Source organism: Macaca nemestrina, chromosome 15 (genome assembly GCF_043159975.1).
Source record: "Macaca nemestrina isolate mMacNem1 chromosome 15, mMacNem.hap1, whole genome shotgun sequence".
In the NCBI taxonomy this organism is placed as follows: domain Eukaryota; kingdom Metazoa; phylum Chordata; class Mammalia; order Primates; family Cercopithecidae; genus Macaca; species Macaca nemestrina.
Genome location: NC_092139.1, coordinates 103,218,882 through 103,230,787, shown reverse-complemented (window position 1 = coordinate 103,230,787; position 11,906 = coordinate 103,218,882). Strand labels below are relative to the sequence as shown.

Here is an 11,906-nt window from a genome sequence, read left to right as displayed (position 1 = left end):
AGGTGTCGGGAGAGGGTGGAGGTGGCAGAGGGGACAGTGGCTCAGGCTGAGTCATCGCAGGAAGGCTGGCGGCTGGGGACTGGGAGTGTGAGCAGAGTGGACTGTTTTCCTGGGGGAGGTAGGGCAGGAGAGGGGGGAATTATCAGGAACCTGTGACTTGGTCTATCAGTGCCAGAGAAGGGGTGGCCCTCAGGAGTTCCCAAAGGTAAATTTAGCCACCCCAACCCTTCCCCAATGGCTGCTTTATGTATTTCCTTTTCTCCCTGTAACTCGAGGGTCTAGAGGCCAGACCTGTGCCTCCCCCAAGCCCTTCACCCTCCAGCCCTGGCCGTCAGGATTCACAAACTCCACGACCCTCCCAGCCTTTCTTCCAGTCCTAGATCCCTAAGCCTAGGCCCCTGAAGCTGTCTGGCTACTCTGGATTCCAGCCCTAAGAAGGGTGGCTGAGGTTCTCTGGAGTCAGACAGACGTATTCCAGATCCCACGCACCATTTCTGAGCTGGGTGACCTCGGGCAAGCTCTTAACCACGCTGAGCCTCAGTTTTTTTCATCTATAAAGTTGAGAGAAAAACATCTATAAAGTTTTTCATCTATATAGTTTTTTCATCTATACAGGTGTGGTGGCTCATGCCTGTAATCCCAGCATTTTGGGAGGCTGAGGCAGGTGGATCACCTGAGGTCAGGAATTTGAGACCAGCTGGGCCAACATGGCGAAATCCCGTCTCTACTAAAAATACGCAAATTAACTGGGCATGGTGGCTGGCACCTGTAATCCCAGCTACTCAGGATGCAGAGGTAGGAGAATCACTTGAGCCCGGGAGACGGAGGTTGCAGTGAGCCGAGATCATGCCATTGCACTCCAGCCTGGGTGACAGAACAAGACTCTGTCTCAAAAATAAATAAAATAAAATAAAATAAAATTGAGAGAACACTGTTTTTACTGCAAAACGTTATTATAAGACTTCAAAAAGCGGTGCCTGCAAAAGACCATATATCGTGTGAAAAGACCATATATCGTATGAAAAGATCATATATCGTGTGATTCCATTTATACAAAACACCCAGAAGAGGCAAATCGATAGAGACGGAAAGTAGATACGTGGTTGTCCAAGGCTAGAGGTGAGGTGGGGAGCGGGGGCGGGGGCTAAGGGCTGCAGGGTTTCTTTCTGGGGTGATGAAAATGTTCTAAAATGGATGTGGTGCTGGTTGCACACCTGTGAATATGCTAAGACTGCACTTTGGTTTTTTGTTTGTTTGTTTGTTTTTGAGACAGGGTCTCACTCTGCCGCCCAGGCTGGAGTGCAGTGGTGCAATCTCAGCCTCCCAAGTTCAAGCAATCTTCCTACCTCAGCCTTCCAAGTAGCTGGGACTAGAAGTGCATGCCACCATGCCGGGCTAAATTTGTTTATTTTTAGTAGAGAGGGGAGTCTCACTATGTTGCCTAGGCTGGTCCTGAACTCCTGGACTCAAGCGATCCTCCTGCCTTGGCCTCCCACAGTGCTGGGATTACAGGCTTGAGTCACCGTGCTCAGCCTGTGCACTTTAACTGAGCAGAGCGTATGAGTGTGAGTTGCTCTGGGTGGCAGCGGGGCTGCCTGGGTGCTGGAGGCTTACAGCCCAATCTTGTGGCTGCCTGGCCACCTACCCCACGTCCTGACCAAGGGCCAGAAGCTGAGTCATTTTCCAGAGGGTGGAGGCTGAGATTTCCTCACCCAGTGTGCTCATCCCCTGCCCCCTGGAAGGGAAATGCCAGCCCAGGGTGACCGAGGTCTCAGGGGCCACTGCTAAGCTTTGCTCCTTCCTGGCTGACTCTGTGACCTCCGGCCAGTGATTTCACCTCTCTGGCAGCAGTTTCCTTTTTCTGAAGAAATGTAGATGATGAAATTTCCAGTCCTTATCTCACAGGCGGCTGTTAGGCTCAAACCGACTTAATTTATGAGGACACCTTAAGAAGGGTTTAGTGTATCCTGCATGCTTGGAAAATATCTCATCATCTGCCAGGAGGGCAGCGTGGGCAGGGGCAGAGTGTGGACCAGAGACCCCGAATCCCATCCACTTTGTGCCAGAGCGGCAGGCTTTGTGAAGCCCAGTCCACCCGCTTCATGTCCCTTCCTCTTATTTCTGCAGCAGCCTGTGTCCTGCATGGCCTCGGATCTGGGACAGGCGAATCGGCCCCCCATGGCCTTGATTTGTTCATCTGTCGAATGAGGGGACTGAACCAAAAGAAGTCCAAGGTGTCCGACACTCACCTTGTTTCTGACAACCTTCACCTGCTCCCTGGCTCTGAACACCAGCCGAGTGGCCACCTTTGTCTTCAGGATTCACCCTCACCTTGTCCATGGTCCTGTGGCTTCTTTTTTACCCTTCTTCCTTCTCCTGGCCCTTGGAGGAAGGAGCCCACCTTTCTCCTGGCATGATGTAGGGTGGGTTCAACAGTGTCTTGATGAAATGACCTTAGGCATATTCTGGCTCTGGGCCTCAGTTTCCCCTGCTGAGCCCTCTTTGTCTTTGGGGGAGGATAGTGAAGAACCCCAGCATCTAGGGGTAATAGGGGTCTCAAGCGGCACTGGGTTCAACACCAAACCCAATGCTTAAGGCCTCCACTGCACCCAGGCTATGTTTGCATACCCCTGGAGGGGTGGGGAGCTCACTGCTTCTCCAAGCGACCCACTCTGTCTGTTTGCTAGACAGCAGTGACTGTGTCTAACAGGGATCACACACAGTGGCTCGTACTGAGTCTCAAAAATGAACAGGAGCAGAATGGCACGGAGGTAAGGACCTCGTTCGGGTTTGAATCCTGACTGTCTCCACCTCATACTGGCTGTGTGTGGCCGGTGAGAGTGACTTAACCTAATCAAACCTCGGTTTCTTCATGTGCAGATGGCAGTAATGAGACTTGCCTTGCGAGGTTGTTGGAAAGATTAGTGCTACGAAAACCAAACATCCCAGCACACATGAGTGTTTGTCTCATACCAGGCTCATGCATTCTCAGGAAATAGGTGCTGCTGCCACCTGCATTTGTTCAGATGAATTATTTAGAGGCACAGAGAGGTTAAGGAACTTGCCTGAAGTCACACAGTAAGTGTGACAGGTAGAGACCAGACCTGGACCCAGGCATCCTGTGCCCAGACCCCTTGTACCCTCTCAGAAGGCGTCCAGCTCTGTGCCAGCCCAACTCTCTTCTCACGATGGTATGGGTCTGAATGCTACGTGCTCCCTGGACCCCAACATCCTTTTAGGCTTCATTTCTCAGAGGACAAGAGGGGCTTGGGGTTTTCCATTGTTACTTCCAGCTCTGTCCCAACTGTATCATTTCAGATCCAGAGGACGAAGGCTCTGAGTCCAGCCAGAACCCTGGGGTGTGTAACCTTAGGAGGTTTGCTAAGGAGACCAGCAAGACGAGCCGGCTGAAATCTGAGCTCTCTGACACCCACTCCTGCCCCTACAGCCACTTGGTTCCATGGGGCGTGGCTGGACAGAAGCCATCCTGTTCTCTCTGCTCTGTCCAACTGGCTTCTACCGGTAGGTGACAGGGCAGTGTTCCCAGCAGTGGGACAAGAGGTGCTGGTGCCAGGCCATGAGCCACGCATTCCTAGCTCTACAGGGCATGCATGCCACACGGACTGTGGCAGCGAGCTCTTCCAGGTGCCCAGTGAGCCTGAGAGGGGGTCTGGGAAGAATCAAGAGACACCCAGACAGTGCCATGTGACAGTGAAGCCTCTGGCCCCAATCTGCCAGGGTGCAAGCCCCAGGACTGCTGGTGTGATGTTGGGTGAGTTATTTAACCTCGCTGTTCCTATTTCTCCATCTATAAAATGGGTAGAGGGTAGTAACCTTCTCATAAGGCTGTTGTGTCAGTTTCCTATGAATTAGCACATGTAAAGTACTTAGCACGATGCCTAGCGCACAGAGAGGGCTCAGGGAGTGGCAATTGTTGTTATTATCATTCAGCATCCATCTCTCCACCTCTTTATACAACAGCTACTTAGAAAGTGTTGGATTCAGTTCTGCTCCATAACAAGGTACTCCAAAACTTAGTGGCTTAAAACTATCAGCATTTCTTCTCACATACAATGTATGAGGCATCAGGAATGTGGGAGTGGTTTGGCTGGGTGGTTCTGGCTCGGGATCCCTCATGAAGCTGTGGGCAGGATTTGGTCAGGGCTGCAGTCCTTTAAGGCTGGACAGGAGAGAGAGGATCCACTTCCAATGTGGCTCCCTCACATGGTTGGCCAGGTCATGCTGGCTGTGGGCTGGAGGCCTCAGTCCCTCACCATGTGGATCTCTCCACAATGCTGCTTGAGTGTCCTCCCAACATGGCAGCTGTATTCTCCCAGAGCACGTGGTGCAAGAGAGCCAAGGAGGAAGTGCAATATCTTTCATGACCCAGCCTTAGAGGTCTCACTTTGGCATTTATGCAAAGTCCTCTCGGTAGCACAGGTCCTCTGCTCAGTGTGGAAGCAGACTCCACAAAGATGTGCATACCAAGAAGCCAGGATCTGGGAGGCTGGCTAAACTCTGTTCTGCTTTAGGGATGCAGCAGTGAGCGAAATCACGGTGAGTGCTCTCACAGTCAAGTACGACTATGTGTGTTTGTGGTTGTGTGTGTGCGTGCACGTTGAGTACAAAAGAACAACAGACAGCAAACTCAAAGAAATACCTTGAGACATATTGTACGAAGCAAACAGACAGGGTGGCATGATGCTGTACAACGGTGTTACAGAAAAGGCTTCTCCAAGGAGGGGGCTTTGGGATTGAGGTCTGAGGGTAAAATGAGCCCACCAGGGCCCAGGGAGTGGGAAAGGGGGTTGCAGGCAGTGGAACAGCATAGGCACACTCAGAGAGGTGGCAATGCGGTGGCCCCTGGAGCTGGCCTGCCTGGCTTTAATGCTTCTTGGCCACCCTCTTTGGCCTCAGCTTCCTCATCTATAAAAGGGGATAATAACAGGTCCTACCGCCCACGGGGTTGGAGGGATTAAGGGAGATACTTTGAGTAAAGCCCATAGTGCACTGCCTGGTGAACCAAGTGCTCAGAAATGTGACTGTCATCATCACGATTCAACAGTGGCACGCGAAGATGACAAAGACCTGGCCCCCATTGTAACTGTGGGGCCTAACATGGAGGGAGGAACTATTCAGTGTTTCCTAGCGGTGATCTCACCTAATGGAAGGCAAAGATCTAGTATGGGAGATGGGCACATAAGGCAAGCGTTGGAACACCCTGGACAGGGGCTGGGAGCACAGCTGGGGGAGGGAAAGGGGGAGGAGGGTGAGCTCCCTGACCCTGCGGGGGAGGGGTGCCTGGGAAGGCTTCCCCCGGAGTGGCACAGCCATCTGGAGAGATGAGTGGGCAGAGACCCTTCTAGGCGGCCAATAGGGGCTGGAGGGAGCGCAGAGTCTAGCTCCGTGTAGTTCCAGGGGGCTGGAACTCTGGTCTCTGTGGACACTAGGAAGGAGATGGGGAAACAGACTCATGTAAATGAATGGGGTGGGCCTTGCCCGTCACAGTCGAGTGGGCTTTCCTGTAGGGTGGGATCAACGAGCAGGAGGGCCGGAGGAGGCAGGGACAGACAGGTTTGGTCTTCCTCTGGCTACAGGGCGGAAGGAGTGGAGGCAGGGAGGCCAGTGGAAACACAAGGCCAAGCAAGGCATGCTGAGGTCAGCCCCAGGGCAGTGGGTGTAGGAAGGGAGGGGAGGTGGTGTGCCCCACAGGGGAAGGGGGAGCTGAGCAGGAGACGAGAGGCAGAGGAGGGGAAGAGGGCAGTGCCTCCTGCCCATTCCACAGCCTGGCCAAGTCCTCACTCCTTTCCTGGGAGCTTCCCCCTTCCCCCTCTCCCTGACCTCAGATGCAACTACCCCCAGCCCTAAGATAACACCAGAAGGGCTGGGCGCAATGGCAAAGGCCTGTAATCCCAGCACTTTGGGAGGACGAGGTGGGTGGATCACCTGAGATCAAAAGTTCAAGACCAGCCTGGCCAACATGGCAAAACACTGTCTCTACTAAAAAATATAAAAAAATTAGCAGGGCGTGGTGGCAGGTGCCTGTAATCCCAACTACTCAGGAGAATCACTTGAACCTGGGAGGTGGAGGTTGTAGTGAGCCAAGATCACATCATTGCACTCCAGCCTGGGCAACAGAGCAAGACTCCGTCTCAAAAAAAAAAAAAAAGGGTAATTCCAGATAGGCATGAGATTTTGGGAACTCTTTGGCATTCCTGCATTACAGCACTTACTAATTCAATGGTGGCTACCATTTATAGAGCACTTACTGTATTCCAGGTAACACACAAATACACACACACACATCTTCATTTTAACCTCAAAATAGCCTAGCAAGGTAGGCACATGGCCCCTGTTTTACAGATGAGAATCTTGAGGATTGGAAAGGCTAAGTAATTTACCAAAAGTCACACTGCTAATCAGAGACGGTCTGGGTTTCACTAAATTAGCTAATCGAAAGTGCTTATACTAGTGCCTGGCATATAGTAGGCACTCAATAAATGTTAGCCACACCACAATTTTTTTAAGAGACAGGACTGGGGCCGGGCACAGTGGCTCACGCCTGTAATCCCAGCACTTTGGGAGTCCGAGGCGGGCAGATCACGAGGTCAGGAGATCGACACCATCCTGGCTAACATGGTGAAACCCCGTCTCTACTAAAAATACAAAAAATTAGTTGGGCATGGTGGTGGGTGCCTGTAGTCCCAGCTACTCGGGAGGCTGAGGCAGGAGAATGGTGTGAACCCAGGAGACGGAGCTTGCAGTGAGCCGAGATCAAGCCACTGCATGCCAGCCTGGGTGACAGAGCGAGACTCTGTCTCAAAAAGAAAAAAAAAAAGAGATAGGATTGGGCTGGGTGTGGTGGCTCACGCCTGTAATCCCAGCACTTTGGAAGGCTGAGGTGGGCGAATCACAAGGTCAGGAGTTCAAGATCAGCCCGGGCAACACAGTGAAACCCCATCTCTACTAAAACTACAAAAAATTAGCTGGGCATGGTGGCAGGTGCCTGTAGTCCCAGCAATTCGGGAGCCTGAGGCAGGAGAATGGCGTGAACCCAGGAGGTGGAGCTTGCAGTGAGCCAAGATCATACCCCTGCACTCCAGCCTGGGCGAAAGAGCAAGACTCCGTCTCAAAAAAAAAAAAAAAAAAAAAAAAAAAGATAGGATCTTGCTATGTTGCCCAAGCTGGAGTGCAGTGGCTATTCACCGGTGTGATCATGGCACAGTACAGCCTCTGACTCTTGGGCTCAAGTAATCCTCCTGCAGAGTAGCTGGGACTACAGATATGCACCACCACGCTCAGCCTTTCCACTATTTTTGCTAACATCATCAGCTAGATCTGTCTGGTTGCAGAGCCCATGGCCCTCTGGGAGGCCATTTGAATTTATCTTGTCCAGTTCTGAGAGTCTGTCATCTGTTTATCTGCCCCACTGAGCTGTAGAATCCTGCAGAGCAGGGACCAGATCTTGTTGGTCTGTGGGTCTTGAGCGCCCCTCATGGGGAAGGCACAGAGTGCATGGTCAGTGATGGTTTGTTGAAGGAATGAACAATGTATCAAGTTCCTATGCCTCTTAGAATCATGGGATTTTTCCAGCCATGTTTATCCTTTAGCGTGATGGAATTTCATTAGCCATGTTTGTTTCTAAGAATCCTGGGGTTTCTCCAGCCATGTTTGACCTTAGATCATGGGATTTCTCTATGGAGGAGCTTTGGTGATCACTTCAGCCAGGACACTCTCTGGCCCATAATCCAGCTCCTACCAGCCATACCCTCCTCCTTGTCCCAGGCCAGTGCCCCCTCGCCATCCCCAGGCCAAATCTGGAGTCTCCACGAAGAGCTCACTTGTGTTGTCCTGACCTCTTAGCGGCTGGACGACTCCCTGCTTAGGCTCAGGGCAAGCCCCACCTCCCTGCCAGTCCCTCCAGCCACCTGCATCTGCCCCTGACTGGGCTGGGGTGTGTCGGTCTCCTCTCTGAACCTCTGTTTCCTCAACTGCAAAATGAGGAGGATCATTTCGAACACTTTTAGCTCAGCTTTGTCAGTTTGCTACCAGGATCCAGCTGGGTAGAGGATCCTTATGTGTTACTATCTCTTCCTGTGTCTCTGTGGGGGTTCCTTGCGGCTTCCGGGGGAAGCGCATGGCTCTTCACGGCCACTAGATGGCACCAGCGGGTCACCCGTCTCCCTGCAGGCTGACCTCAGGAGGAGTTCCACCTGTGAGGTTACACCCTAAGGACCACAGCCACCTCCCTGCTCCCACTGGTAGAAGCCCCCGAAGATCTGCCGACGGGCGCAGGCAGGATGTGCAGAGTTAGGGACAGGTGTAGGGGTCAGACAAATTTGAACTGGGGAGTTCTGAGCCAGACCCTGCTCTTAGAGAACATCCTGGATCTCTGCTTGGCAGTTAATTGTCTGGGTGACCCTGGGCATGTCGTAGGACCCCTTTGAGACTTCAGGTTCTTCCTCTGTGAAACAGGGCACCAAGTCTCTTCTCCTGTGCATCATGGAAACTGAATGATACTGGGCACGTAAAATGTCCATTCTGCCTCCAGGCACAGAGCAAGCTTCCACAAGCATTAGCTGCCACAGTAGTTATTAGTGTTACTTTGAAATTTAGTATTATGTCTCAGAATCTCCTCTGGGAGGAGCCTTAGGCAGGATGCCCAGAGATCTGGGTCTGCAATGGACTGTTCTCTCGCTGTGTGACCTTTGGCAAGTCACTTCCCGTCTCTGGTCCTCGGCTTGGCCTCCGCCAGCCTCAAGAGGCTGGGAGTATCATGGAAAAATAAGGGCTTGGGAATCAGACAGACTTGGGTGTGAATCCCGCCCACTTCTCCTCTTCCCAGCTGTGTGGCCTTGGGCTGCTCTGATAATTCCCTAATGATTTGTGTGACTATTTGTTTTAAGTCTGTCTTCCCTGTTCTCTGGGATGTTCCACGAGGGCCAGGCTCATGTCAACGTGGCTCACCTACATAAACTCAACACTCAGCTCAGTGTCTGGTACAAGTAGCTGCAATAAACAAGGGCGATTCATTATCAGCGTTACTATCACTGTATATATTCACTCAGCAGCAGCAGCAGCAGGCCCTGTGTTCAGAGTTTCCTCGGCACTCTTTTTTTTTTTTTTTTTTTTGGGATGGAGTTTCACTCTTGTTGCCCAGGCTGGAGCGCAATGGTGTGATCTCGGCTCACCGCAACCTCTACCTTCCAGGTTCAAGTGATTCTCCTGCCTCAGCCTCCTGAGTAGCTGGGACTGCAGGCACCTGCCATCATGCCTGGCTAATTTTTGTATTTTTAGTAGAGACAGGGTTTCTCCATATTGGTCAGGCTGGCCTCCAACTCCCGACCTCAGGTGATCTGCCCGCCTCGGCCTCCCACATTTCTGGGATTACAGGCATGAGCCACCGCACTCGGCCCCTGCACTGTCTTAATAATCCTCCATCATTATCTCTGTTTTATGGATGAGGAGACTGAGAGCCAAGGAAGTTAGGTCGTTGCCCAAGGTCACACAGCTACAAAGTGACAAGCGCTGGGCTTAGAAGCTGAACTCCATGACAGCCTTGTGTGAACGGATGTGACAAGCTGAGTGAGGGTCCTCCAAAGATAACCGTGTCCTAACCTTATCGAGCAAAGGGAATTCTGCTGATGTAATTAAGTTAAGGATCTGGAGGTGGGGATAGTATCCGGGATTGGCCAGGTGAGCCTAATGTCCTCACAGGGATCCTTCTATGAGGGAGGCAGGCATGTGGCAGTGGGAAAAAAAAGATGAGACGACCGGGCGCGGTGGCTCACGCCTGTAATCCCAACAGTTTGGGAAGCCAAGGCGGGCAGATCACCTGAAGTCAGGAATTCGAGACCAGCCTGACCAACATGATGAAACTCTCTCTCTACTAAAAGTACAAAAATTAGCTGGGTGTGGTGGCACGCACCTGTAATCCCAGCTACTTGGGAGGCTGCGGCAGGAGAATCACTTGAACCCAAGAGGTGGAGGTTGCAGTGAGCCAAGATTGCGCCGCTGCACTCCAGGCTGGGCAACAAGAGCTAAACTCCATCTTAAAAAAAAAAAGCAAAAAAGAGAGAGCAAGAGATGAGAGCGAGGAAATGGGAGAAAAGACCATGGGATGTAGGAATGAAGAGAGCATCGATTCTCTCTTGAAAGACAAGGAAAACCAGCCCCGCTGACGCCATTAACACAGTGACACTAGTTTTGGACTTCTGACCTCCGGAATTATAAGGTAATAAACATGTGTTGTTTTAATTTACCAAGTTTACAGTAATTTGTTACAGAAGCAATGGGAGAGTAAGACACAGACAACTGAGATAAAGCATAAAAAGCACCTGGTATATAGTTGCTGCTCACCAAATGTTCTTTCCTTCCCAGCACCACCTCATTTTCCTTTCCCAGCTACAACAGAATGGCAGAGAGGAAGGAAGCTCCGGGATCTTCCACTTCAGCCAGCCCATTTTACTGAGGTGGAGCCTGCCCATTTACCAAGGAGGGAATGGCCCCTATCTTGCAGAGGTGAAAGGGGTCCAGGGAGCGATCTTGGGGGAAGGTCCTGGGCTGCTTGGTCTGTTCTAGTGTCTAGCACTGGGCAGCCTGGGTGAAGTCACCCAGTCCAAACCCGTTTTCCAGGTGAGGAAGCTGAGGCCCGGCATTGCCTGAGAGATCTGCAACTTGTACCCCAAGCTGACAGGGTGTGTGCAGGCCTGGAGCCCTCATGCGTCCTCCTATTCAAACGCCCTTCCCTCCCCCTCTTGAGCACTGCTCCTCCGTGTGTATCCATTGCAGACAGGGGCCAGCGGGGTCTGGGAAAGCCACATCAGAAGCCTGCCCAGCTGTGGTGGGGGAATGGGAGAGCGGCTCCTCGGAGGTCTTCAGCCTGGGAAAAGTCTGAGGCCTTCCTGTCCCCGCCCACCCTGCTCCTCCCAGGCGGGTCTGGTCCAGACAGCTGTGAGAAGTCCCCTGGAGGCAGCATCCCAGTGGAGCTGGGAGGAAAGAGGGGCCCAGAAAGAATGAACTTGATCTCTGATCCCCAGACAGTTGGTAGCATTATCCTGGATTATCCTAAACTGAGCCTGGAATCCTGGGCTTGTGTGACAGACCAAGGGGCCCCACGGGCTCTCCCTGCTCAGGCAGCTGGAGACACAGGTAGCACCGTAACATCCAGTGACACAGGCACGGTTCTTTTCTGTAAAGCATTCACACCACTGCCAGCCTTGATTCTCAAAACAGCCCTGCCAAGGAGAGGCTGTTACTGTTCCATTTTACAGATGAAAAAACCAAGGCTCAGGGCCGGGCGTGGTGGCTCACGAGGCCGAGGCAGGCAGATCACCTGAGGTCAGGAGTTTGAGACCAGCCTGGCCAACATGGTGAAGCCCCATCTCTACTAAAAATACAAAAATTAGCCAGGTGTGGTGGCGGGCATCTGTAATCCCAGCTTCTTGGGAGGCCGAGGCAGGAGAATTGCTTGAACCCGAGAGGCGGAGGTTGCAGTGAGCCGAGATCGCGCCATTGCACTCTAGCCTGGGCGACAGAGCAAGACTCCATCTCAGAAAAACAAACAAACAAACAAACAAATGAAAAAAGGCTCAGAGAAAAGAGGGGACTTTCCAAGGTCAACGTCCCATGGTGGCAATGCTAGAACTCCGCTAGCTCTGGAACCTAAGCTCTCGTGGGAAGACCTCGGACCTGACTCTAGCGTGTTCTAGTGGCAGCCTTGCTGTGGGACCTTAAGCAAACCCCTTCTCTAAGCCCCTGAGTTCCCATCTGCAAAGGAGCAGATAGCAACCACATCTACTTCATGGGGGCACCGTGTGGACGAAGGAGTGAGCACTGTGCCTGGCACGCGGGAAATGCTTCACTATTGCTCACCCTCACCATCACGGCATGGGTTACTAGATTAC

The 11,906-nt window shown here is 52.2% G+C and overlaps 1 long non-coding RNA gene across 1 annotated transcript in view; it reads left to right on the top strand.

Moving 5' to 3' along the window:
- The first annotated feature begins 3,560 nt into the window (after positions 1–3,560).
- LOC139358720 (uncharacterized) overlaps positions 3,561–11,906 on the top strand; it is a 34,960-nt gene continuing 26,614 nt past the window's right edge. Inside the window, exon 1 of the long non-coding RNA XR_011614112.1 lies at positions 3,561–3,772. This is a non-coding gene — a long non-coding RNA (uncharacterized lncRNA). The remainder of the gene's footprint in view (positions 3,773–11,906) is intronic.